We start from the raw sequence: 24,982 nt of genomic DNA on the forward strand, positions 1-24,982 counted from the left end.
TGAACCTCAGCAGGTTTCCAGCATCTGTAGGAAGAAAGCAGAGGTAACGTTTTGAGTGCGGTGACTCCTCATTGTTACTGGGAGCTGATGCACTGAGGGGGATAAACTTTTAAGCCAAAGATCTTTGGGCAGAACTGGTAGACGTTAGAAGTAAGGCACTTTAAGTTAATGGGGGAGCAGGTGTGGGATGGTAAGAATGAAAATAAAATAAAATATGAATTAACTTATTGCCAATTTATGTTCCTGTGATACACCCCATTCCACATTGGGAAGATGGAATGCAGACTACATGACACGTTTGTGAAATATTTCCTTTCAGTCTGAAAATATGACGTGAGCTCACTGTCACCTCGTTTTCAGTTCTCCACCTCTCTGCTGCTCTGACTTTACTGTCCCGTTCCCCAGTTTTAAAGCATCCCTTTTTTAATGTTTAATTTTAAAAGAATTGCTTTTGTCCTGAAATGCTAGTGCTGTCTCTCTGTCTCTATCTCTCTCTATTTCTTTCTCTTTCTCTCTTGTCCTGCACATCCATATGGCTTCTCAGCAGCTATTAACAGCTCATCTTGACACATCTTTTGTCTCTTTACTGTATCCATTGCCATTACCTTTTCTACCATGGGAACCTTGTGTCATTTAACCTCTGCTCCCTGCCAATTTACCACAAATTTCTTCAACTTTTGATTCTTGCTTTCCGCATTCTCCACATCTCCTCCCCTCTTCATTTGTTCACAACTTATTGCATTTTTGGTCTTTCCACAATTCTGATGAAGGACCGTTGGCCTGACAGGTTGAGGTTTTGTTTTGACGTCTTCTTTTTTCGTGTCTATCAGCCATCCGCTGGTTCTGTCATGAAATGGCTTTCTTTCAGCATTGCCAACCCATCTTCAATGACCCATAGTCCCCAGCATCAGTTACCTAATGTCTCCTCTTCCCTGACTTACCATCAACAATCCCTTGATCTGACAACCTTTTTTCTTTCTATCTCTCTATATCTGAGCTCCATCTCCACCTGTCTGTTCACTCCTTCCCCCTCCTCATCACCCCTTCCCCCATATCTAGACCATAAGACCATAAGACATAGGAGTGGATGTAAGGCCATTCGGCCCATCAGGTCCACTCTGCCATTTAATCATGGCTGATGGGCATTTCAACTCCACTTACCTGCATCTCCCTGTAACTCTTAATTTCTTACGAGATCAAGAATTTATCAAACTCTGCCTTGAAGCCATTTAATGTTCCGGCCTCCACTGCGCTCCGTGGCAATGAATTCCATAGGCAAATACTGTGAAATTCCACACATCTTCAGCATTAATACCATCCTTTCCTAGCTGCGTCTAGTTTAGAAGTGGAGTCATATCAAACACAAATTATCAACTCTGTTTTCTCTTCACAGATACTGCCAGACATAATGAGTCTGCAATTTTTGTTTTGTTTGTTTCCAATTTCCAGTATCCACCGTTCTTTGTTTTAGTTGACTTTTTTCTTTTCTCTCCCATGGTTTGCTGAGTATTGTGAGCAATTTTTGGTTTTATTGCACACTTCCAGGGATCAAAGGGAGACAGTGGGAACAAGAGACTGAGTTGGATGTGGCATGATCCCATTGGATGGTGGAGCAGGCTGAAGGGTCAAATGGCCAACTCCTGCTCCGATTTTCAATGTTGCTACATTTCCAGCAGCTGCAGTAGTTTCCCTTCAGTAAATCAGCAAGAGGGATGATGTTTGAAGCAAAATGGGATGATATTGGGATGTCTTATGAAGCAGAAGCTGAGCTTCAAGTAGAAAAGCAGAATCATTAATTACTGTCCAATAACAAAATCAACTCTACAAAAACGCATAGAAATGATAACCAAGATTACAATGATGACTGCTTGTAATCTTTCCCTTTTTGTTTCTTATTTTTGTATAGTCATTCAATCAGTTCTTTTATTCATACCTTTTATACCCAGGGTCAGTGTGGCCTTGGGTTTGAGATTTCATCAGAATGTATGTCCAATACTGCAGTGCTCCATCAGGATTGCATTGGTAGCTCAGCCAAGATGCTTTGTGCGAGAAGATGGGAAAATGGAGCTGAGATTACTAATAGATAATGGTGGAGCAGGCTCAGGAGACTGAATTGCCTACTTCTGTTCCTATAAACATGTCTCAAGTGGGATTTTAGTCCTGTGATCCTCTTGACTTTTCTTGGACTTCTACCTATTGAACTACATGGCATCATATGGCACAAAAACCGACCCTTCGATCCAACCAGTCCATACTGATCATAATCCCAAACTAAACTAGTCCCACCAACCTGTGCTTGACTTGTAGTCTTCCAAACATTTCATATTCATGTACTCATCCAATGTCTTTTAAATGTTATAACTGTACTCCTGTCCATCACTACTTGTTGAAGTCGGTTCCACACAAACTGCTTTGGATAAAAATCACCCCATATGTCTTTTAAAAATTCTTTTCCTCTCATGTTAAAAATATGCTCCCTAATCTTGAAATGTATATAACTTCTTTCAAAATGACGCTGAGAATCTCTAAACGCTTAATTTTCTTTATCGGCAATTAAGGAATAATTGTCGTGAGTCACGCTACCCTCCCTTCCAACCTTCTGATGGAACGTGCCTCAGCTGTACCATTGTGACAGTTTTACAGTGCATTTTCATTCCTGATGCCAAGATTGTCTGTCAGCTGCATGGTTATGGGGGTGAATTGTGAAGATTCATTATCATCCACAGCAGCAGACTGTGTCAGTGGATTCAAATCCTGGAGCTCCCTCTCTCTCAGTACATACACCACATGGACTGCAACAGTTTGATAATCCAACTCACCAGCACCTCCTCATCGGTCAATTAGTGATGAGCAATAATGCTGATCTTCCCAACGGTGCATGTGGTTCAGTCCAACCTGATCTCATCTCTATTTCTACCTATGTTGACTGAAAAGAGAGAACTATATAATCCTTGATATTTTCTGCAAGTGACAGAGGAAATGTGTAAAATCGATGCTGAAAATGAATAAGCAATACCTAAGTAATGTACCATATGTCTCAAAGATTTATCTGTAAAGATTCTGGTAGACAAAAAGGGTATTAGAGTGAGCGTGAAACAGCACTAATTTCACCTTGATTAGGGAAGCATAGTGCATAACATGTATTTTATAAGCTTGAGTAATCACTTTGGAAGTTAAAATCCTGTTCCAGCTTTGGGACAATGGAACAAAACAGTACATGCCTGCCATTAATGCCTGTTTAGTTTGTATGCTTTTCTGACTTTGGTGATGTCTTCATTTCTGAGCCAGAGATTTATGGGCTCGTGTCTCGTTTCAGGATCTCAGCCTAAAAACTGGGATGTTGTCTGCCTGGGATTGAAGGAATGCTACATCGTCCCAGTCCACAAGTTCTTTGGGACTTGTTTACCATTTGTTTCCTCATAAGATTTAGGATTTGTGGTGATATTTTAGGAAGTGGCATTTTCTGTGAAAATTGCCTTTTTATGTTGTCTTTTTGAGAAGATTCAAAACATTTCTGCCTGTTCAGGTGACACGTAAGAAGGGGAGCACAGTGTTTTCTTCATGTTCTGGATCATATTCTTCTCTGGAATCCCAGTGAACACCACATCTTTAGAGTTGAGGAGACTTCCATATACAGTGCTTGGTTTCTGAAACCCAGAGGACCGACCAATTGAATGTATTTTTTTACTCCTCTGGAGAAGATTAGCTGACTCAGCGTAGCAACTTCTCCAATTGCTCTTCCTGTTTGGGGAGGAGGTATGGAAAAAAATAAATTTGGACAGATATTGCATCCGTCTCAAAGTAGAAGACACAAAAGCATCCCAAGAATGGAGGAAATTAAAAAGACCAAAGGAAGGGTGGAACTTAAAACAATCTGATCACTGAAGGAAAAAAGAAACTCTTGGAAAGCTGAAGGGAACTGAAGGCCCCAGGCCTGACAACCTGGATCATAAGAGCTTCTATGAAGTGCATGCAGAGATAGTGGAAGTAATTTTTCAAAATTCTCTTGATTCTTAAGAGGTCCTAGTGGATTGTAAAGCCACAAAAGTATGCCCTCTAGTCAAGAAAAGAGGGAGACAGAAAACAGGAAATGATGTTAGGCAAGCCAGCTTGCTGTGGCGTCATTGGCAAAATGCTGGAATCCAATATCAAAGAAGAAGTAGCAGGATGTTTAGTGGGTCATTATGTAATCAGGTGGAGTTGACATGGTTTTGTGAAAAGAAAATTTTATTTCTCAAAATAATTAGGACTTTTTAAAGCATGGAACAAACAGGGTGGATAAAAGGGACCCAGTGAATGTACGGTAGTATATTTACATTTCCAAAAGGCATTCAATAAGGTGCTCTTATGGTAGATAAGATCTCAGGGTGTCGGGGATAACATATTAACATGGTAAAGGCTAATTAAGTTACAGGAAACAAAGGGACAGAGGGAGGATATAAATGACTCATTTTTCAGGCTAGCAACCAATATCTAGTGGTGTGTCACAGGAGTGACTACAATTACAGCAATTTTTAACAGTCCATGCCTCTTGCATTAAAGGTAAACATTCCATTAGCCCTCTCAATTGTTCTCAGTACCTTCATGATAATGTTTTTGTGCTTCATATATAAGAATCCCCAGATCTCCCTGTGCAGAATTCTGTAGTTTTTTTCTGTTCTAATAAGATTCTGATTTTCTATTCTTCCGACCAATGTGAGCCATTTCATGCTTGCCCAATCCTTCAACCTTTCTCTATCCCTTTATGGACTCTTTATATCCTCACAACTTCCTTCAGATCAATGGCATATTTGGCTACAATACTGTCAGTCTCCTCATCCAAGACAACATCATAGATCTCAAATAGTTGAAGCCTCAGCATGAAAGGGAAAGTCACCATAGCCTTGTAGGACAGCTGTCTCATTAAAGACAGACAATTGGTGATGGTTTAACCTCTCCTCAGGCAAGGAGTGAGTTTGAAAAGGAGGTTCCACCATGGAAACCTCATCTGGTGCAGGAATTAAACCTTTGCTGTTGGTATCATACTGCATCACAAACCAACCAACTGAGTTAACTGACATCCTACGCCTCCTCCCCACCCCCCTTACCATGGGGAACCTAATCAAACGCCTTGCTAAAATCCTTGTACACCACATCCACTGCTGTACCTTCATCAATGTGTTTTGTCACATTCTCAAGGCTTGTGAGACATGACCTGCCCCTCTCAAGGCCATGCTGACTATATGTAGTCAAACTATGCATTTCCAAGTAATCATAAATCCTGCCTCTCAGAATACTCTCCAATACTTTGCCCACTACAGACATAAGACCGACTGGTCTCTAATTCCCAGGGTTATCTCTAATCCCTTTCTTCAACATGAGAATAACATTTGCTACCCTTTAATCATTTGGTACTACTCTAGTGGACAGTGAGGACACAAAGATCATCGCCAAAGGCGCAGCAATCTTGACCCTTTCTTCCCATGTGATATTGAATTCAAATTTCACCATCTGCCTTAGTGTGATTTGGACCCATGTCCCCAGAACATTAACCTAGGTTTCTGCATCAGTAGCATTGTGCCATTGCCTCTCTTTCCTGACATCTAAAGGTATGGGGTCAACACCCCGGGGAAGAAACTGAGATGTTTCACCTGATATTCAGATGAGGATGTGACCTAATTTCCTCCAGCTAAGCCTAGGGAGGGTTTAATGTCATTTTCTAAGATTCCAGCTGCAGATTTGCCAGTGATTCCTCTGCATGCACCTACCTCTGTCTTAGGGTTAAGTAAATTTTGTGCAACCTCTTGCTGACAACATTACTACTAGAATCAGAAGTGGACACACGCTCCCTAGCTCAGTGAAATTCTGAAATTCTCTCTGCTCAGTGTTTTTACATTCTGACGTGACTATTCAATGCACATTTTTGTCTTGCCTCCCATTCTTCAGCTATGCCAACTTCTAGCTCATCCATCACTCTGCTGACCATGACCAACCTTGCACCAGAACCTTGGGATCGCTCACCAAAATGGTATTCACTCCTGTCCTCCACCATGCTTGTTCATGCTGCAACCCCCTCACCTACCCATTGACCAACATGCCTCTGGCCACCCTAACTCCACATCGTGGTGGTACCTCCCTCAGCCCTGCTGGTTCTGCGCCTCCTCCTTTAAGACCTCCCCAAAATCTTATTTGTTTGACCAAGTATTTGGCCACTTCCGACAATGTGCTTTTGCTGCTGCTTTTCTGTTCCTGGAAAATGAAGTACTATTCGATTGCGGAATTGCTGAGTCGAGGTATTGGCAGCCTGATGTCTTATTTTTAGGTGCTGCTGTCATCAACAGGGTCTGAAGTGTCAACAGCCCTGCCAGAATGAATGAGGGGAAGTTGCAAAATTTTGCAAATATCCTCCCTGTGCCTTCGTAATGGGAACGGTACATGTCAAGAGGGGAGAGTTGGGATCCAGGTTTTAACCGAATCCTTGGGCCATAAGTAATTTTGAAGAGAGATTTTTGAATGTGATGCTATTTGCTTTTAAAACAGCAAGTTGTTGCCAAGTAAGTGGTTGTTATTTGTTAACACAATTCATTCTGAGTTGCAACAGTACAGCATTTCTCCCCACTCAGTTCCAGTGATTCCCTTTCTCTTCTTTTTGTTGTTGGAGGCATTGATGGTGGATCTAGTACCGGACATGAAGAAGGGCTTATGCCCGAAACGTTGAATCTCCTGCTTCTTGGATGCTGCCTGACCTGCTGCGCTTTTCCAGCAACACATTTTCAGCTCTGATCTCCAGCATCTGCAGACCTCACTTACTCCTAGTACCGGACATGTCAGGCTCCCTCCACTTCTTAGAAGGGTGATGGTTGATGTGGTTTTTTTGTTAAAACGAAAAAGGGGAATTGCATGTTGCAACTGAGTCCAATCCTGGCCTTGCTGCCCATGTTAGTGTGGGAGATGGGGTGAGCAGAATGGTGAATGAATCGGAATGGATGTGCTGACTGGTTTCTCCTGTTGTCTGCTTACCTACTCCCTCACCTTGCTCTTACAACCAGTTATCTGAAACCAAAGTAACTATTAGATGTACCTCAGGATCAAGAACGTGCAAATGTCCAAATTAGCATGACTTTCTGACTCTGACAAGAAACTGCTACAGTTCAGCTACATAGATACTGCTGTGAAGGTGAGTGAGATAAATGGCTTCTGTCACTGCTTAGGTACTGGAATGGATTGGGGGGGAAAGAAATCAATTGCCATCGATTACAGTGACCTCCTCCCTCCAGGTTTGCAAATTCTTTTCATTCAAAAAGAATGATTGATTTATTCTGGTATGAGCCCTCTCCTTTGGAAGCAGTAACTCTTCTCTCTCCTCCCCCACCCCATCCTATAAAAGTATCAAATCCCTTCTGTATTCCAATTACAAGCAAAGCCAAAGATTTAGATACAAATAGCACCAGCAAAACTTGGAGCATTGTGTTTACCTAATGGGATTTTAACTGGAGAGGCCCTTTACAACAAATACGTTGTAATTAGGAAAGAATAGCAAGTTTATTGCATCATTAATCCAAGTCAGAATCTGGTTGCCGAGAACAAAATATGTAATTATCTGTGAATGCTCTTAATTGGTGCCTTATGGCTAGATTTGAAAATTAAGAAATCTGGGTGGAAGTTAATTGTAGCAAGAGAGAGAGACAAATAATATTTTTTCCTTGGAGTTTAAGATTTTTAACTGGTCATTGTTTTTAGATTTTTGGGGGGTAACCTACACTTTAGTTTCCTCTATTTTGTTCATTATTGATATTCTTGAGTCCTTTAACAAATGTCTACGATTGCCAAAGCAAATCTTGGGACCTGAGACACTATCTAATTTCCATCCTGCTCCCTCCAGGTCTACGTTCAACCACACAGTCGTGCATTCCCACCTGTATACAACTCCTGTAGTATCACAATGTCGTACAGTGTTCACACTCCCCTGCTCTCTTTGGTGTTAATTGTATGTCTGCTACACACTACACAAAACCGATTTGAGTAGAAGGGGATCATGAACCTTGTGCTGCTGCAATCCAAAATAAAAGAATGCTATAAAATTGAAAACTGTAAGGAGATTATCTTTTAAGTTGGATAATGTATAAACTTGGATTGAAGGCGCTGGTGGATCGCACAATAGCTCAGTGGTTAGCACTGCTGCCTCACAGCGCCAAAGACCAGAGTTCAATCCAGCTTCAGGTGACTGTGTGGTGTTTGCACATTCTCCTCATGCTGTGTGGGTTTCCTCCAGGTGCAGCGCAGTTTCCTCCCATAGTCCAAAGATGTGCAGGTTAGGCGGACTAGCCATGGAAAATGCAGGGTTAGAGGGTTAGAGTGGATCTGGGTGGGATTCTCTTCGGAAGATCAGTGCAGACGCGATGGGCCGAATGGCCTGCTTCAATACTAAGGATTTCTATGATCCAAAATATTACAGGTTAGGCTCTCCTGTACTTCAATCTAATTTCTGGTGTGCCTTGGGATTAAACTGTTGCTGTTGTCACGATCTTGATAGTGGAAGGAATATTTGGTATAAATACTTTTTCTAAACAGCGATGTTTTGATATAACATCATAAAACTTGATATCAAACTTTTGAAGAAACTTGAAGTGCTTTTTTTTTAATCTAAAAGGTTGTAGAAGCAAAGTGGAAGGCCAGGCTTCCCTTTATTTTAATGACTGCCCAGCATGTGGTTTTTCAATGGGGCTGTGTGAGCACTTTCCTACTTCATTCATCAGTCTTTGGTTGATCTTGCCTGCAGCATGTTGAGCTGAGTTGGAGTGGAAATCAGCAAGAGTCCCTGCTCCTCGGTGCTCTGAGTAGCAACCACTGGAAAAGACCTGAAGACAATACTGCAATTGAATTTCTTGTCCATACCTTCCCCCATGCAACCTCATCGTCAAAATAGGTTATCAACTTTCAAAAATGGCCAGTTGCCCGAGTTTCTGGTGGATGGTGGGACTGTTGAAAATATAACTCGTCATTCATCAGTGTCTCAATAAAGTTTTAATCCGTAGCTTCAGTCGCACCTGTCATAACCTCAGCATGTTTTTAAAATTCCATAGTCAATGAAATACTTTTTGTTATTTCGATATTCTTATCTTGTAGTTGCAAGCTCCCACAGACAACTCTATAAAATTCACATAGCGAGTGCCACAGGATAGCAAAAAAAATTCTGAAAAAGTTTCATCCTTTTAATTCTAAATCAAAATATTCCCCTCACACTCTTGCCAACTCCACCCTCTATGTGACAGAAGGCTGGACTTGCAGCCATCAAAAATTGTACCACGTGACTTTGAGGCACGTCCACCTTACATTGATAGATTGTTGCTGATGATGAGATATAAATAATCTCTGGCAATTTTTTTTCCTGGCTGGGGCTCAGTCACATCACATTTGATTGAGTGTTCTGCATGTTCAAAGTTGTTCCTTATTGATTTGAAAGGGACCTTGCCATTGAGAGCCCTAACATTTGGCCATTATTTCTGTTTCACCAAGTTTAATTTCTGCTCTTTAGTGGGTTTAGTTTGGGAATTCATGATGTAAAGGCTGATGGCCTGCACAATGTATCTCCTCACTCCCTTCAGTAAACTCTAGTTTTGTCCTCAAGCAGGCCAAATCCAACTACCCCATCAGTCTAGTTTTGATTAGCAGTAAAGTGATAGAAGTTGTCATCAACAGTGCTACCAAACAGCTGTTCAGCAATAACCTGCTCAGTGACACCCAGTTTAGGCTCTGCCAGGGCTACTCAGCTCCTGACCTCATTATAGCCTTGGTTCAAACATGGGCTAAAGAGCTGAATTTCAACAGGTGAGAATAACTGCCCCTGACATCAAGGCCACATATAACTGATGGTGTCTTGGAGGGTGTCATAGTGGTTCAGTGTTTAGCACTGCACCCTCACAGTGCCAAGGCCCTGTGTTCGATTCCAACCTTGGAGGCTTATCTGTGTGGAGTTTACACATTCTACCTGCATCTGCATGGGTTTACTCAGATGCTCTGGTTTTCTCGAAGAATGTGCAGGTCAGGTGAATTGGTCAAGCTAAATTGCCCATCGTGTTCAAGGATGTGTAGGTTAGGTGCATTAGTCAGTGGTAAATTAGGATAATAGGAGAGAGGAATAGGTCTGTGTGTGTAACTCTTCGCAGGGTTGGTGTGCACTTGGGGCTGAAGGGCCGTTTTCCCTCTGTAGGGATTCTATGGTTCTAGGAGGGCTAGAAAAACTGGAATCCCATCGAGGCAAATGTTTGCTAGTATGCAGCCGTACCTCACACACAAGAAGATCGTCATGATTGTTGAAGGTCAATGTTCCATTTTTGCAGGATTTCTTTAGGTTAGTGTCCTAGTCCAACTGCCTTCAGCTGCTTCATCAATAACCTTCCCTCCATCATAAGGTCAGGTTGACCAGAAACTCAACTGGACTCACTACATAAATACAGTGGCAACTAGAGCAGGTCAGAGACAAGGAATACTGCAGCATGGACCTCCCGCTAGCTGTCCAGTGGGCAGGATTAACCCCACGATGGCTCAAAAAGATTTCACTCAAAGTCTTTAAGGAGCTCCAAATTTCTGAGCTTCCAAATCAAATAATGATAAAAATGAAAGAGAAAAATTAGAGTTATTAACAGAAGAAGACATGCAAGAGAAATATTATAAGAAGAAAGGGGTTGGATCTATGTAGATTGATTTAAGGCTGAACTTTCCATGAAATACTGTCCACAGATTACTCTAGTAAACTTTGTTCTATCATGACTGATGATCATCAATTTCAGAAAAACCAGCAACTTTATTGCCTTCTTTGTGGATGAAGATTGGTATAGCTGGGAATCATTGGAACATAATATTGAAAAGAAACAGCACTTTTTAAAATGGCTGCTGAGTGAAAAAGGAATAATTCACGTCCTGATTCCCCCAAAGCCTGTCCATCACCTGCAAAGCACAAGTCAGGACTGTGATGAAGTACTTCTCATTTGCCTGGATGGGTGCAGATCCAACAAGACTCAAGAGGCTTGACACATTCCAGGATGAGTTGAAAAGTGTGGAGCAGGTCAGGCAGCCTCTGAGGAGCAGGAGAATCGATGTTTTGAGCATAAGCCTTTCATCAGCAATGTCGGAGGAGGGAGGGCAGGGGGCTGAGAGATAACGGATAAAGCAGCCAGCTTGACTTGGTCCACACTTTAAGCAACCATTCCCTCACCACTGATGCTTGGTAGCAGCAGTGTGTGCTATATGCAAGGTGTGCTGCACAAATTTACCAAAGATCCTCCGACAACACCTTCCAAACACCTGACCATTTCCATCTTGAAAGGCGGGGCAGCAGATACATAGGAACACCATCATCTGCACATTTCCCTCCAAACCAATTACCATCCTGACTTGGAAATATATCACCATTCCTTCACTGTTGCTGGGTCAAAATCCTGAAACTCCTTCCCTACAATCTCTCCGTCAATGTCAGCAAAATGAAGGACCTGGTCATTGACTTCAAGAAGTAAAGTAGACCGCATGTCCCTGATTTTATCAATGGAGCTGAGATAGAGATGGTCGAGAACTTCACGCTCCTGGGAGTAATGATCACCAATAATTTATTCTGGTCCATCCGATTCAATGCTACAGAGAAGAAAGCACACCAATGCCTCTATGTCCTCAGGAGGCTAAGGAAATTTGGTATGTCCCCAAGGACTCTTACTATTTTTAAAAAATGCACCATAGAAAGCGTCCTATCTGGATTAATCACTGTCGTATGGCAACTGCGCTTCCCAACACTGCAAAACACTAGAGTTGCGAATACAGCCCAGTCCATCTCACAAACCAGCCTTCCATCCATTGATTCCATCTATACTTTCCACTGTCTCAGGAAAGCAACCAAAATAATCAAAGACTCCTCCCAAACTTTTCTGTCAGGCAGAAGATATAAAAGTTTGAAAAACATATGAATAGATTCAAGAACAGCTTCTTCCCAAGGCTCGGTGGCACAATGGTTAGAACTGCTGCCTCACAGCGCCAGAGACCCGGGTTCAATTCCCGCCTCGGGCAACTGTCTGTGTGGAGTTTGCACATTCTCCCCGTGTCTGCTTGGGTTTCCTTCCACAGTCCAAAAATGTACAGGTTAGGTGAATGGGCCATGCTAAATTGCCCGTAGTGTTAGGTGAAGGGGTAAATGTAGGAAATAGGTCTGGGTGGGTTGCTTTTCTGAGGGTCGGTGTGGGCTTGTTGGGCTGAAGGGCCTGTTTCCACACTGTAAGTAATTAATCTAAGTAACCTAATCTAATCACTGTTATCAGATTTTTTAAGACCTCTCATATGTTAATTCTGATCTCTCTCTCTGCAACACTGTATTCTGCGCTCTATTGTAACATACAAAGTGCATCAGTCTGCCTGGATAGCATGCAAAATAACACTTCACTGTATCTTGATATTCATGACAAAAAAATCAATCAATCAATAAATCCAAGGGCATTATAGGTCAATCTAGTGCACATGGCCTGCAGTGGTTAAAGAAGGCAGCTCACCACTGCTTTTTCAAGTATAACTAAGGACAGTGAATAAATGCTGGCCCAGCCAGAGATGTACACAAGAGAATACTAAAAGTTGAAGATGCAACTGGGAAATCAGAAATCATCTTTGGGTTAATTATGATACTCAAGTTGAGAATGGATTGGTTTATCAGGGAGTAGGAGTGAAATTGTGACTGATGATGATGGTTTCACTCTTCCTAATAGTTAATTGGAGGGAACTTTTGCTCATTCAGTGATAGGTTTCAGATATGTAATCTAAGATCGTGAGCATGGTGATGGAGATGTGAGAGATGATTGGAGAAACTCAACTGGTCTGACAGTATCTATGGAAAGAGAAATAGAGTTAATGTCTGGGTCCAGTATGACTATTTCAGAGTGTGGTTGAAGGTACAGTTGCATGCTGTAAGAATATATATGAAAAAGGATGATAACATTGGAAAGCATCATGTAGATGAGGAATAGACGGAGGTTAAGGTTCATTCCTTGTGGTGGGGGAGGGGTTCCACCAACAATAATGGCACAATTAGGAAACAAAACCATTCCAAGTGAACCTGTGGCTATGATTGGATAGATAAGAATGGAAATAATCAGTTTGTTCAAAAGAAAAATTGCACGTTAATTTAGACCCTTCAAATGGTTGTTTTTTTTTAACAAGTCAATTCTGATTGAAGTCAAATTGCTTTCAAATAGAGTCTGACGTCGATAATGACACATTACAACTCTGGAAGTGCTAATTACTGCAAAGGTAGTAATTGATTTAGGCTCAATAATAAATGGAATTCTTGACTTGAAACTGTTTACAGTCTGAAATGTGAGAATACATTTTGAGCTTGTTTGAGAACTGATAGATCAATATGTTGAATTGTACAAGTGTAAATATCTAGCACCATTTTACATGTAACGATCTGATATGATTTTCATTACTTCTGCCTTGCCCCCCCACCCCACCCCACCTGATTTTCTAATGGTTGAGGCCATGTGCTAAACCGTTGCCAATAAAGGGTCCACTGAGGTTGGCTATTTGACATTAATACAGTGTCAAAATTCATCATCTTTCTCAGAATTGATCTGGTTAATAATTATAAATTATTTGGTTACGTATCCTGTTCTACTGTATGAAGCTGTGCCAACATGGAAACATATTCATATCATTCAGCAAAGGATGCTTAGGAATTTGATCAAGGGTGAAAATTGAATGTGAAAGTAAACTAACTTGAAATATCAAAACACATTTTTTAAAGTTTCTATGACTTGCTGTAAAAGGAGATGTAAATAAAATGTTAGCCCATAAAAGCAGGGATGGCTGACATTACAGTGGGAATTAATAAATGGGAGTGACGTTGAACAAATATTTTGCTTCTCTACACAATGACAGAAATGTCGGAAATAGTGGGAAACCAGTGATCTAATGATGGTTAGGAACCTAATGTAATCAATATTAGTAAAATATTGGAGAAATTAATGGACCTGGAAGCCAGCAAATCCCCTGATCCGATAGCCTTTATAAGGTTTTTAAAATAGTTGGAGATAATGGATGCACAAATTAAACTTACAGAATTCTGTTGATTTAAGAATTGGAAGGTAGCAAATATAATTCCTCATTAGCGAGTTTAGAGAAGATTTGTAGCTCAGTTTGAGGTACTTGGATGTAGGTTTGCTCGCTGAGCTGGAACGTTCATTTCCAGACGTTTCGTCACCATACTAGATAACCTCTTCAGTGGACCTCCGGGCAAAGCACTGCTGATAATTCCTGCTTTCTATTTACATGTTTGGGTTTCTTTTAGTTGGTGATGTTGTTTCTTGTGGTGATGTCGTTTTCTGAGGCGATGTCATTTGCTGTTATTTTTCTCAGGGGGTGGTAGATGGGGTCTAACTCAATGCGTGTGTTGATAGAGTTCCGGTTGGAATGCCATACTTCTAGGAATTCTCATGCTTGTCTCTGTTTGGTTTGTCCTAGGATGGATGTGTTGTCTCAGTTAAAGTGGTCTCCTTTTGAAGTGGACACCACTTCGACTAGGACAACACATCCATCCTAGAACAAGCCAAACAGAGACACGCACGAGAATTCCTAGAAGTATGGCATTCCAACCGGAACTCTATCAACACACGCATTGAGTTAGACCCCATCTACCACCCCCTGAGAAAAATAACAGCAAATGACATCGCCACAGGAAATGATCACCACAATAAATGACATCACCAACCCAAAGAAACCCGAACATAGAAAGCAGGAATTATCAGCAGTGCTTCGCCCGGAAGCCCACTGAAAATGTTACCTAGTATGGTGATGAAACGTCTGGAAATGAACCTTCCAGCTCAGCAAGCAAACCTACATCCATAATTCCTCATTCCTGATGAAGGACTTATGCCCGAAGCGTCGACACTCCTTCTCGGATGCTGCCTGACCTGCTGTGCTTTTCCAGCACTACACTCTCGACTCTGATTTCCAGCATCTGCAGTTCCTCCCTTTCTCTGAAGTAGCAAATATAACCCTGCTGTTCACATAAGGTGAGTAAGAGAGAAACAGTGAATTATATGCTAGTTAACTTGACATCAATGATCAGGAAAATGCTGGAATATGTTTTTCGTACTATGGTAACAGGGCACTTAGAAACTCAAAATAGGATTGGGCAGATGCAATAGATTTTATGAGGAGAAAATGGTGTTATCAAATCTTTGAGGTTTTTGAAGTTGTGGCTGGTGGAGTGGTTAAGTGAGATCAAATGTGTAAATATTTATGTAAATACAAATATTCAGGTTTTCAGGCAGCTTTTAATAAATTGACATGAGAGGTTATAAGACTAGATGGAGATTGATTAATTAGTAGGGTTAATACATTAACATGGATTGAGCATTGGTTAATGGTAGATATAAAGAGTGGAATAAATAGATGATTTTCGGGTTGACAGATTGTAACAAGAGGGCTGCTTAAACAAGCTGCTAATTAAATGTGGAAATCGAAATATAGAAAGTTGGAGTTTACAAAACAAGGCGGGAAACTAAGATCTGAGAAGAATGCAAAGTGGGTTGGAAAGGAGTGTAATCCAGATAAGTCAGTGGAGAGAAAATGGCTTCTGGAGGATGATGGGGAGAAATGTAAAATTATCCATTTTGTAGGATGAACAGAAGTCTGTTTTTAAATAGTGATTGTCAAACACGTTGGTAATCAGTGAGATTTGACTCTTGTCATACACAAATTGCTGAAAATTAACGTGCAGGTATGTTGAATAATGGAAAGGGAATTGCGTATTATACCTTTACTGCAGAGAGCTGGAGTATTGCAAGGAAGTTTTACTGTAATTATGTTGGTGAGATCAGGGCTGAGCACTGTATACATATTGGGTCTCTTTGCCTAAGGAAGCTTACATTTGCTTGAATGGGGCTACAAAGGTACATAAGATTATTGAGAAAGCTGTTTTAATGAAGAGAGATTGAGTAGAATAGGAAGATACTTTCTCAAGCCTAGAAGATTGAGAGGTGATCTTGTAATAAAGATTTCTCATGGATTGATAGGATAGATGCTGAGGTACAATTTGCTTTGGCTGCAGAATAAGGGATTATAATCTCAGAATTGTATATACAGTACTCCATGATTTTTCTTTCTTTATGTATTGTGAGCTAAAGTGGGAAGATACTGCTCTGAATGCACAGACTGTAAAGATATGCTTGCAGGTTTAAAGATCATGTTTATTCTAGCACATTGGGTCGTATATGCAATGTTGTCTTTTCCTGGAACTGTGAGAGCAAAGGCAGACAGAATGGAGCCAAAGGTTTCTGAACTAAGGCTGCTTAACAACAACGTTTTGATTGGCTCCTGCCCACGATTTATCTGGGGGAAGGGCAGTAGCAGCAATCTAGCCTGTAAAGAGGAAACATCAAAAATCTACCCTTCACACCATCCCTGTTTAGAGATGTACCAGAAAATCTCTCATTACAGTTATAACTGGAAAGCAAAATACAGTGGATGCTGGAAATCCGAAACACAGAGAAATCTGAAGAAACTTAGCAGGCCCGGGAGCATCTGTGGAGCGAGAGAAACAGAGTTAATATTTCTAGTCTGGTATGACTCTTCTTCAAACTGCTGAGAATCCCCAGCTTCCTATGTGTTTGTTTCCCATCACAACTAGATGGCTTCCTCTCCACTTCCAGTGGAAATCCCCTGTTGAAGAAGGAATAAAATATCTCTAGAGACATCGGAAAGAGGAACTTTTAACCAGTGAGTGGTGTGCCACCAACCTTGTGTCAACATCAAAGTACTGTACTGATAAGAAACAAAAAGAAAGCAACTGAATGAATTCTGGCATCTGGATTGGTGCTGTCAAACTGTGCTCTTTTCCACCCTTTATATCCATGCATTGTCTGTCTAATGTGTCTGCCTGGATGTCAACGGGGGAATTTAAGAAGGAGCAGAGTTTTTAAAATTGTGTGGAGTTGTAAATTAGCAAATAGGAAATATGAATTGTTATTGGTTGAAGTTAATTTGTACATAAATGAATTGTTACTTTCTCAAACACACAAACCTGGCGAGCATTGTCTTTTAACCTGAGTTTGTTAGTCAGGTAATTTAGGATTGCTGGATAACTTGACTGCATTTTCCATATTTGTGATAACTGTCGGAACAGAGGGAATTGATTTCTAGTGCATTACTCCATTTGTCAGGACATGATAAGGTGTCAGTCATTTATGTATGAGGTGAGGAATGATTTCTCCATCCAGTGGACAGTATTCTCTTTCTCAGATAGTTAAATTTGTTCAATTTTGAATGTACTCAAGACAGATCAGACCATCTTTTTCTTAGATGTTACAAAAAAGGAAGTATGGTAAGAAAGAAGAGTTAATGTTCTGGAAGGCCAGCATGATCAAATTAAATGATTGAAAAGGCTTGAGTGGGCAATTGGATCTTTATAAAAGAAAAGTAACAACCTGATTTCGTTTAACCTGTTTCTTTGAGCTGAATCAGTTGAGACGATAAAATGTAGGAGCGGAAGTAGGCCATTCAGCCCATCAAATCTGCTCTTCTATTCAATGAGATTATGGTTGATAATAATCCTCAACTGCACTTTTTCTGTCTTTTTCCCTTAACCCTTGATGCCCATGCCAATTAAAAATGACTATCTCCTTGAATATACAGAATGGCCCAGTCTCAACAGCCTTGTGTTGTAACAAATTCTATCAACTCATAACTCTCTGAGAGAATAACTTCCTTCTCATGTTTGTCTTAAATGGTGTGACCCTTTAGTCTGAGATTATAACCTCCAGTCTTAGACACTCCTACAAGGAGAAACAATCTTTCCTCATCTACATTGTTATGTTCTCTCAGAATCATGTATGTTTCATTAAGGTCGACTTTCATTCTTTCATTCTTGAGGATTGACCCTCAGGTCAAACTTGGTCTTTGAGTAAGGAAGGCCAGCATGCCACTGAATTCCAGTGCTAATGCACATTGAAGACTATACTTGAGGTAAAAGAATTCTCACTCTATTTCATATCACATCTCACCAGAACTGGTTTGTACTTGCTAGTGTTGGATGTTTTGTGTGGAGGGTGATGGACTTATTTTAAACGAGTGAAGATTGACCAACTGTTTTGAAAGTTGGAATCCCTTGCGATTCTTCTTAAAATTTACTATTTTTTAAAAAAAAATACGGTTAGTTCCATGATATAATGCCACCTTGTTATATTGTCTGTTGGTATAACTGCTGAACAATCCATTCCACTTATCCCAGCATTCCCTTGCTTCCAACCAGAGGCTTCTTAACCTGAAGTTACCTTGATTCTACTCCTTTGGAATTCCATCTCTGAAATATTTTGCACGATTGAAAATCTTCTTATAAACTCACTTGTCCAATGAAACTTTCTTCACTCCTCTAGATATCTCCCTTTTCCCTAGGTGCACATTTCCTTTAAGGGATCCTTGGAGTATTTGGCTGAAGTTGCTATCATTTTGGACATTTTCTTTGTATTGGCCATACTGGAGGCCCTATTGAATGACTAGTTAAGTTTACCCCAATGTTACCTTGTATTTCCACAGATGTACCAGAGGAGAACTTGAAGCTTTCTTTAGCACATTACACTTCACGGGGGAATCTGCATTGTAAGTAATTTGTTTACTTAATGCCACATGTCTCTGAAGCCTTTGAAACATGCTGATCAATTGGCAGAATGGCAACAGAAGTATTCTTGAGTGTCATGAGTAGGGTTGCCAACTCTGGTTGAAGTTTTTTCCTGGATATTTCATCGTGTGATGAACAAGCTCCGTTCCCTAAACTCCTGGTTTTGATGTCCATCCTTGTTGCACTGTGTTTTGATTAAAATGCAAACAGACCCTTACTTGATTGAGTGAATCACACAAACAACTGTTTAGCCTATTTTCAAATGTTTTTATAAACAGTAAGCAAAGTAGTACGTAGTAGATGGGAAAAGTCCATTCTTTGACACTTCTGTGCAAATTCTCCCAGTTGTTTGCAACATAGAATATAATTGTGCAACATTTACAGCGTAGAAGAGGACAATTAGGCCTTTCTTATCTGCATTGATTCTGTGATAGAATAGGTCAGCTTATCACATTTTCCCAGCTCTTTCCCTATGCCTCTACTTTTATTTCTCTCTTTAGATTTTTATCCAATTTTTTCTGAAAGCCATGACCTACTCGGTCCCTACCACACTCTCGAGCAGTGCATTCCAGATCCTGACTACACTCTACATAAGTTTTCTCATGGTGGTTCTTTGTTGCTCTGTTAATATTGGTGTTGTGTAGTTCTTGATCCCTCCATTAATGGAAACAGTTTGTTTCTATCTGCCCTTCTTAAATCACTCATAATTGTGAACACATTTATTAGTCTCTTTATAAGGAGAATCGTCCACAGCAACTACAATCTTAAATATTATTATTCAAGTATCCCACCCTGTGGACCATTCTAAGATCTTCTGCCTAAAGCCTTCACCACATAAGTGTGCTGTTAGAATCAGACACCGTACCCTAGAAAACCATTTTTAATTCCTGGAGTTGCCAGGGTAATTCTGGAGAGTTGGCAGCCCTGGTCAAGAGTTGAACATATTTGAAGGTTAGAAAGGCAAATACTGTTTTGAATCTTTGCATGAACAAGAGCAAAGTGTTGGATACACGAGTTATCATTGCGCATTACTTTCTTGTATATTCCTTTGCTCCGAAATCTATGAAGGAAGAGAAGGATAAGTCAGCCCACAATGCTCAAACTTTGAAGATCTTGTGTTATGATTCAGTTTGAGTGTACCTTGAATGCCTTGTTGACACTGTGAAATTTCTCTCTATGGGTGTGTGCTGTTGCAAAGGGCCCTTTTTCACATGTCAATGTGCTGAAGCCTTTAATCAGTTGCCAATCACTCTCTCTATCGCTGGAAAAGGAGAAGAGCATTTGATTTGGAAAGATGGGAATGTTTAATTTGTTTGAACAAGGTTTTGTATTGTATTGAAGTAGACCACATCCCAATCTGTGTCTTGTTGCTTTTTGATTGATTGATTCCTTTTGCCTGGAATGAATATTCTAAAGTCTACACAAGAATTTTGCTGTAATTTTGACAAATAGTAATTTGTTTTATATTTTTATCTTTAGAAGGTTTGCAGATTCTTGAAGTGTGATATTTCCACTGGCTAGAATTTTTGTGGTTGTTGAATAATGAAGTACTAAACTGAGATAAAGACAGACAAATACAAGCAATTAGCACATGATTGTGTGGCTTGGTGAGAGTGAAGGCCATTAATCTGCTGTTGAAATGTTTCTATGAGTATGGCTCACCAAACTAAAGAGTTAAGTGCTGTGGGTGATGGAATCCTTACTCCACTGTTAAGATTGTCACCCATTGAGATGATTTGGAGAACTGTATGAATTCATGTAAAACTCCGTTATCTCACTTTTTAGATTAGAATCAATCTAAACATCATGGCATAGACAGAGAACACAGGGGGCTAACACTTTCAACATATTGTCTAGCTATCACCATTGTTAACAGCTAACCCAAGAATGCAACTGTTAAAAAAAGGTTTTGTGATTTACACATGAAAGAAGTGAAACTATCATGGTATTCAAACAGATGAAAGACTTAACAATCAATTTTTCACTGTATAATTTCAGTTACATCACACTGTAAATTTTTGCTATAAATTCTGTGTGTTAGGATTGAGCCCTCCACTATCACCTGATGAAGGAGCGACGCTCCGAAAGCTAGTGTGCTTCCAATTAAACCTGTTGAACTATAACCTGGTGTTGTGTGATTTTTAACTTTGTACACATTGAGATGATTTTGTCAGCAGAGCCACTTTCTCGATCTATTCTTCTCTGACAGGCAGGAGACTCTGAATAAACATATCAGTGCTGACAGCCTCCATTATTTCTGGCAACAGATCAACACTGTATGTGTAAAGTCCCCACAGTCATCCGTATAGTCCAGCAGCTAGATATGAGCCAAATGAATGCTTATCTTTGCTTTGCTTTGGATTCTGCATAGTAAGATAAATAAAGGGGACCAAGGTGTTTCATATGTATTGTGGACAGGGAAGGAAGGGGATATACTGGCAATTGGAAGGTGTGTGCTGGTGTCAGGTAGTGGAAGGCAGTAGAATGTTGGTTTATTGTGAAAATTCCCAGCACAATCTGTTTCTCACACCAGAAATGCTTCCAAGTTGAAGTGAGAAGTGGAGGAATATCGTTTCTAATTAAAGCATGACCAGATATGAATTATCAGACATCGTTTTATATGCTAGTGTTGTAGCAGAAGTAGGCGTTCTGCACTTTGAGATTTCCCTTCCATTCAGTGGCTGACTTTGTAATCCTTAACTCCACTTTCCTGCCTTATTACCATAAGCCTTGATTCCCTTACTGATTTAAAAATCTATCTATCTCAACCTTGAACATACTTAATAACTCAGCTTCGATAGCTCCTATGATAAAGAATTCCATGGATTCACTACTGTCTGAGAGAAAAATATTGTCTTCATCTCTGTCTTAAATGGGTGACCCCTTATTTGGGATTATGCCGTTTTGGTCTACCATGACAAATCCCACCAGAATCATGTGTTTTAATAAGGTCTCCTTTTATTCTTCTAATCTTAAATGAGTGCAAGCTCAACATCTCCTCATCAGAAACTCCTTCCATATCCAGAATTTAAATGCTTTTTTTTTGTGTATTGGCAATTCTTCAACTCTCTGAGACTTCTCCAAGATTTAAGAATGCTTGAAAAATTACTGCCTGTCCATTCACTATCCCTATATCTACTTCCTTTAAGATCCTCGGTTGCAGCCCATCAGGTCTAGGGGACACTGCAGCCTTTAGCCACACCAGTTTCCCTAGCACTTTTTCTGTCGTGATTGTTTTTTTCATCCCTCCCCTGTTTTGCCCCTTGATTATTTAGTATTAGCGCCTTCTACAGTGTAGACAGATGCAGAATATTTATTCAACTCGTTTTCTGTTTCCCCATCATTGCTTTTCCAACTTCAATCTCAAAAGGCCTACGTCCACTTTATATTCCATCTTCCTTTTGACATATTTAAAGGTGATCTTCATGCTAACCATTTTGATGTGTCTGGATAGTTTACGCTGAAAGTTCTTGCTTTAACTTTTTCGTCCTCAGAGTTATAGAATTCTGCAGCACAGAGACAGGCCCTTTGGCTCAAATTGGCTCCATGCCAATTTTTCCAATCTGTATGAAAATAAAAGTCAGCTATAGTTAATATATCACCTTTTTTTACATGTCCTTGTCCCTTGATTTTTTTTTCAATACCCTACAGTATGGTTCCTGATAGGGGGCCTACAGATTACTCCAACCAGTATTTTGTTTTCTTCCCCTTATCATTCCTTATCTGCATCTTCTGATTCAATATCATTTCTTGTTCCTTATTCCATTTCATACTTACTTTTTAAAATGTTTATATGTTCTGTGCCTTCCTGTTTCACTCTGGGAATTCAAATAGTGTCCTCGTAATACTGCCATATCCTTCAACTTTCTAAGCGTATATTGCCTTCTCCGAAACCCCCTGCCCCAGATTCATTTGAAGCCCTCTCTACAGCCCTATTTATTTCACTTGCAGGGACATTAGTCCCAGCACAGTCCACGTGAAGCCCCAGCCACAAAAACAGCTCCAATATCCGGTGAAATGCAACCCATTCCTCCCAGACCAATATTTCAACCTTAACTCCTTGTTTTCTTTTATTAAAATGATGAGTAAGCGTTACTGTGCTAAAACAAAGACTTCTAAAATGCAGCAATGTTACTGTCCTAAAGATGTGCTTGAATGAGTCAAACAGCCGAATCTTGCCCTTGGTCCTTATGTTTTTGTGCAGTTTTGTCAATGTACTTCTCTGGATAAATGGAGAGAGTTGAGTCAAGATTAAGGTAGTGCTGCAAAAGCACAGCAGGTCAGGCAGCATCTGAGGAGCAGGAAATTGAAAAGCCCTGCTCCTTGGATGCTGCCTGACCTGCTGCACTTTTCCAGTACCACTCTAATCTTGACTCTGATCTCCAGGACCGGCTGTGCTCACTTTCGCCTAGATGGAGAGAGTTGACCCTGTGAAGACCTGAGAACTGATTTGTGCCTATACCTATTAGGGAGGGACCATAGGGACTTGGTAAGAAAGGGTGGAATTAAAATTCAACGTCGATTCTCCTGTTCCTTGGATGCTGCCTGACCTGCTGCGCTTTTCCAGCAACACATTTTCAGCTCTGATCTCCAGCATCTGCAGTCCTCACTTTCTCCTCGAAGATAATGGCCAATTTATCCAAAATAAGTTAATGTGTTAAATTAACTTTTACTTTTTAAAAAATGCACATAGGTCATTTGTTAACCTGTATTAAGATTTAAGAAACAATTTATTGTTTGCTTCATTAAATTGTGTAAATTTTGAAACTGCAATTTAAAATTAGCAACAACAGAAGGTGATCTGACTAGTTGAGTTCAGGCTGCGCGCTTGATGCTGCTGTTGAAATCACTTCTAAAGATGAAATGTTTGATTAAAATTGTTGATTTTGGTGTATTTACAGGATCTTGCCAGTTTATCAGAAGGTTAGACGGGTGAGGATGTTCATTGAGCACATATTTTAGCCTGACAATTATTTGAATACAGAGACAGTGTTACACTGTCAGAGCTGCCAGCTTTTAGATGAGTCCTATTTACTAGCCAAGGTTTGAACAAGGATCCCATTGCATTTGTGAAGGAGATCCCAGGGACTGTTCCCTCAATGCACCGCTCAGGATTAATCAGAATAACTAAAACCGATCGTTTGGTCAGCTAAACATTGTCATTTTGCTGATGTGCATTTGCATCTCAATAGTAGCTACACTTCAAAATGCACTTCACCAGCTATTTAGCTCTTTGGAATGTCATCAAGAACGTGTGAAGAATCCAATCAATGCTAGCTCTTAAATCAGTCTTATTATTGAAACATTATTTACAGAAGATCGAGATCAAATGGATGTCAACGAATATAATTAACCTTCTCACCTGATTTAACATTTGAGTTCTCGTATTTGAGGGATGATGGTGCTGTGTAATGGAACACTTTAATATCCAGTACCATCATTGAACCCTCTTGGGTCAGGTACACTTAATTGTAACATTTCTATTTCCCATAACAGCTGTCTCTTTTTCCTAACAGAGCGAAAAGGCTAGTCACATCCAGCTTTTTTTGTTATATATTGGGGAAAGCTGTCAGTTAAGCAAATTCAGGACCAAGATATGTGCTGGGGTAGAATCCCAGTGAGTTGTACTTGGCCCTTTTCCATCTGTTTTGAAGATGGGGGTTGGGGGGATGTGGTTTGGACTAAGAGTGGAGAGTTTCTGAGGTGCCTTTCTTGCTATTGCAGTATGAGCCCTTGGATATTGTTTGCTGTGAATCAATGGGAATGGTTTCAACACTGCTGCAGAAACAGATTGGTCTTTATAGTATCAGAATCCCCATTTCTCAGCCAGATGACCAGGATGAGGTAAGTTTTGCAGATGGTGGAGTTATTAAAAATCATAGAGAACATGGAGCAGCCTGCTATCCACAAGCATTTTACTCTTTTTAAGATGATCAATTTTGTGAAGTTTGGGTGCCTCACTGTGGAGAGGTAAGATATTTGATCAAAATATTTAAACTGGGTTCCCAGTGCACAATTGGGAGAGCAGTTTAATTTTGACAGTCAGTGTTGGGGTTTCCCAGAGTTTGGAAAACCTGACATTAAAGGTTAGCCAGGAAGCATTTCAGGTGAGTTTAGGCAGGACAGCAGGCATAGTTAGTTCCCATCCTTGGTCACTGTGCACCCATACCTTAATAGCTTGTTTATTTCTATTTACATCATCAATTCATCTAACTTATTAGCAGTGCTTTGGGTATTCAGATATAGTGCCTTTTGCTTTGAAATATTATCTATTTTTCTCTGTCGTGAATACTCTATTATCACAATTGGGGGGTCATTTATTCATTGGCTGAATGGTTGGTTTACGATGCCAAC

General features: G+C 40.3%; 1 protein-coding gene across 9 annotated transcripts in view; it reads left to right on the plus strand.

The window, feature by feature from the left end:
• The window catches only part of pknox2 (pbx/knotted 1 homeobox 2), a 439,080-nt gene that overhangs the window by 84,726 nt on the left and 329,372 nt on the right, over positions 1–24,982 (plus strand). For 7 of the 9 annotated variants that reach the window (XM_060847102.1, XM_060847099.1, XM_060847107.1 and 4 more), the window contains exon 2: positions 18,547–18,609. The exons of 1 other annotated variant lie outside the window; for it this stretch is intronic. The gene's annotated coding sequence lies outside the window, so the exon portion shown is untranslated. Of the gene's footprint in view, positions 1–7,091; positions 7,157–18,546; positions 18,610–24,982 lie in introns of those variants that run through there. One more of the 9 variants, XM_060847101.1, reaches the window with a different exon arrangement.

Source organism: Hemiscyllium ocellatum, chromosome 29, assembly GCF_020745735.1.
Source record: "Hemiscyllium ocellatum isolate sHemOce1 chromosome 29, sHemOce1.pat.X.cur, whole genome shotgun sequence".
Lineage (NCBI taxonomy): Eukaryota > Metazoa > Chordata > Chondrichthyes > Orectolobiformes > Hemiscylliidae > Hemiscyllium > Hemiscyllium ocellatum.